The sequence below is a fragment of the Chinchilla lanigera genome, unplaced genomic scaffold (assembly GCF_000276665.1).
Source record: "Chinchilla lanigera isolate Chin_1 unplaced genomic scaffold, ChiLan1.0 scaffold00082, whole genome shotgun sequence".
NCBI lineage: Eukaryota > Metazoa > Chordata > Mammalia > Rodentia > Chinchillidae > Chinchilla > Chinchilla lanigera.
In genome coordinates, this window is record NW_004955483.1 from 234,460 (window position 1) to 238,246 (window position 3,787).

Consider the following 3,787-nt stretch of genomic DNA (forward strand, 5'->3'; position numbering starts at 1 on the left):
TTTTGGTTTTTCTCCGGTACCGGGAACTGAACTCACGACCTTGCGCTTGCCAGGCAGGTGCTTTGCCGCTGAGCTAAATCCCCAGCCCCTTAAATTCTTAGTTTCTATTTGTCACATACTATTTTTATGTCACTATCACTCTTGATACTCTGGTTTCTCTTCAGATCACATAAATCTTTCACCTTTTACTATCACTCTTGAAAAATAAAAATAAAATTTTAGTTTGAAGAGAGTATGAAAGTTTATTCAGGAACAGGTTAAGATACAGAATTAATTATACTACCTTATTTTAAGTAGTTGCATTAAAATATCTAGATATTAATCAAGTAATAGAGCTTATAACTTTCAAATTATAGAGAAAAACAAGGCAGATAAAATATCAATATAAATGTTATCAAATATATTTTATTCCTTCAACTTGAAAATTCTATTAACCTATTTTTCTAATTGACAATATCACTGTTGCAGGCAGTCTGTCTTCTGAATTTTGATTGTTATTTTTGGTCTGAAAGTTCCATTTTACTCCATTTTCCTTTCTTTCTTTCTTTCTTTCTTTCTTTCTTTCTAACTTTTTAAATGAATTTCATTATGATGTAATTGACTATGATTTGTTTTTATATTTCTAACTTTTAGTGAACTGGACTTACTGAATCTTTCCTTTAAAAGAAATCTCAGATATTTCTTTACACAAATATTATCAGTTCAGTTTTTTACTGTAGATCCCATACCTACCCTCTTTTCTGTGATAGATGTTTTCAAAATTGTCACTGAACATGCCAATGCTTAGTCGGGTGACATGGTAATGAGCATAAAGGAAATGACAGATATAGCCAAATGGTAGAAAGTTTGCATATTAAATAACACCAACATATTGATTTTAAAAATCTATATAAAGTAATAATATCTGACCAGGAAAAGACAAAGAACTGCTCTGTCAGAAAGTGTCCTCATATGAATAGCAAGTATAAAGCTCTAAACATTTTAATTTTGTTTAGATTTGTACTTTCTTCACTTCCTTCAAAGGAATTCAATTTTTCATAAAGAAATGTGATTCTCTTAGATGAGAAGGTATTCTTATCTCTTCCTAGATCTACTTTTGACAACTATAACAGCATAAGGCATATGTATAACTGAAGAGTTACAAAATGACTTTGTAGATATTAAAATTATGGCACTGAGATGGAGCAATTACCCTGGATTATCCAAATGGGCCTGAAGTAATCACACAAGTAAAGACAAGTGGAGAACTTTTCCCCACTGTTGCTAAAAGGTTTAGAGAGATGCACATAAGAAGGAATTGATCTTTCATTGATGGTTTTGAGGCTGAGAAAGAGGGTCATAGCTGAGGAATGCGGAAGCCTAGAAGCTCGAAAGAGCAAGAAAAAAAAAAAAAAAGACTGAAGAAAGGAACACAAGCTGCTAAAACTTTGACTTTAATCCAGGAACACTAAGTGAGACTTCTGACCTACAGAACTATAAAGCAATAAATTTATGCTATTTAACTCACTAAGTTTGAGGTAACAAATAAGCAATTTTGGAGTTTTAGGATACACAGAGGTACTAAAGATACATATCTGTTGAGAACTGGTCCTTCCCGCTTCCAAAGAAATTTTGAGCCACAATTTCTCTGACATCTATAACCCTTCAGTAAAAGTGTGATAAATACCTACTGAGTGAGTAAATTAAAACTATTTGCCCAATTATATCCAAGCATGTGAACATAAGTGTGTTCATATCCACAGTTTTGGCTAGGATGATGTGTAGGTGACATCTGACTGTCCTCCAAAAAACGAAGAGTCAAATGTCCTAGAAAACAATTCTAGCAAGCCATATGTTTTCTCCTTTTTATCTTTATTTTCTACTCTGCCCCACTTCCCAAAGTTGTTCCCATCAACAGTTGTTGACTGATGAGTTGACAATTAAGATACTTTTTACTAACAGAAAAATATTGTTCTTTAGCTGCAGAAGGGGATTCTTCAGTTACACTAATTTACTTTTCAAATTAACATTGAAATACTTCCTTAAAAGAGTTTGGGTCGCTTTAAAGAGAGTCCTGCCCAGTCCTCCTCGAAACCCAGGAAGTTTATATTTGTAATCCCTTGGAAAAGTTATTGGAATTGTAATGAGTTAATTTCAATCTACCACCTTCAGTGCCCCCCATGGTGTAAATAAAGACACAATAATATATCCAAAATGGTGAGGAGTCAAGGGGATTCTCAGTCCGGCAACATTGATGGCTATCTGGAACAAAGGCCCATGCCCAGAACCAAACCCAGATTTTATTCATTTGTGAAGAAAGGAGTGGTTTGACAAGTGACTGTGAGAGTGGTGGGAAATACGTGAGTGCCTGGAGGTAAGCTAGGTAGGAGGCCTGAAATCACCTCTGCCATATGCAGAGAGAAGGATATGCAGAAAGAGTAATCTGCATAACATAACTGAGATAGTATCTAATGTTTTGGGGTTGGTGCTTCAGCTCTGATGTGTAATCTTTGAAACCCAAGGAAGTCATAGCCTCTATCCCAAGGCTTATCCCAGCTGACAGCACAGAGTGTTGGCTCACACATCCCATTGCCTCACACATCCTGCCTCATCCTGGCTCACTCAAGGGCAGGGGTCTCAGGAAACACGCCTGCCATCTCCAGATTACCATCAGCATCTTGGTTAGACTGATATACATGATATACATGGCTTAAAGCCAATTGAAGGGATAAGGAAAAGTTCTAGCCAGCTCTGTATATATCAATACATGGAAATAAGGTCAGGCTCAAGCGAAATGGAGGCAATTGCTCCTCTTTCAAGGACAGTCGCCTGGGTGGTCCTCCGCATTGCTTTATAAAAAACATTTGGAATACAATGGCAGGAGTGGAAATTCTAATTCCCTGTCTCCCAACAGAAACATTTAAAAACAAGCAAAAAGTTGAGAAACCAAAATTTTTGAGGAGCAGAACACAGAACCTAAGTTACCTGAGGATGTTATCAAGTGAACCAAAAGATACTTCATGAGCGACATAGGAGAGGAGAGAAAAAAACTAATTGCTCAAAACTTCACAAATTTGATAAAAGAAATGAATCTACACATCCACAAAGCTCAACAAACTCCAAGCAGGGTAAGATCAAACAGATCCAAGGCAAGACATATGATAATTAAACTGCAAAAGACAACATCCTGAAAGCAGTAATAAAAAAGTAAGCAACTCTTCAGAAAAAAGGATTTTCATTAAATTGACAGCTGATTTCTTAAAAATAATGAAGACCAGTTGGCAGAGGGATGACATATTGAAATATGTCAACAAAGAACACCCCTATCAAAACTCTCCTTCAAAAATGAGGGAGAGGGGTTGGGGATATAGATCAGTGGCAGAAGTGCCTGCCTGGCAAGTGCAAGGTCATGAGTTCGATCCCTGGTACCGCAAAAAAAAAAAAAAAAAAAAAAAAAAAAGGGAGAAATTAAGACATCACAGAGCAAGCAAAAGCTGAGTAAGTTCATTATCACTAGACCTGCCCTATCAGAAATGCTATAGGTTATTAGGGACAAATGAAATGATACTAGACAATAACTTAGTGGTATGTGAAGATATAAAGATCTTCAGGGATGGAGTAAGAGTTGCACACTCGACCTTCCACACCACTGAATTCACTTCTTCTTTAAGTCCTGACATTGTCCAAGCTTTCTAACCTCCTTGACCTTCTTATTCAGTGGACATTATTGTACAATCACCCTCTTTAGCTGTAAAAGAGTCAAATTTTATTCTGTCTTTTTCTTTCCTTCTTTCTTTCTTTTTTTTTT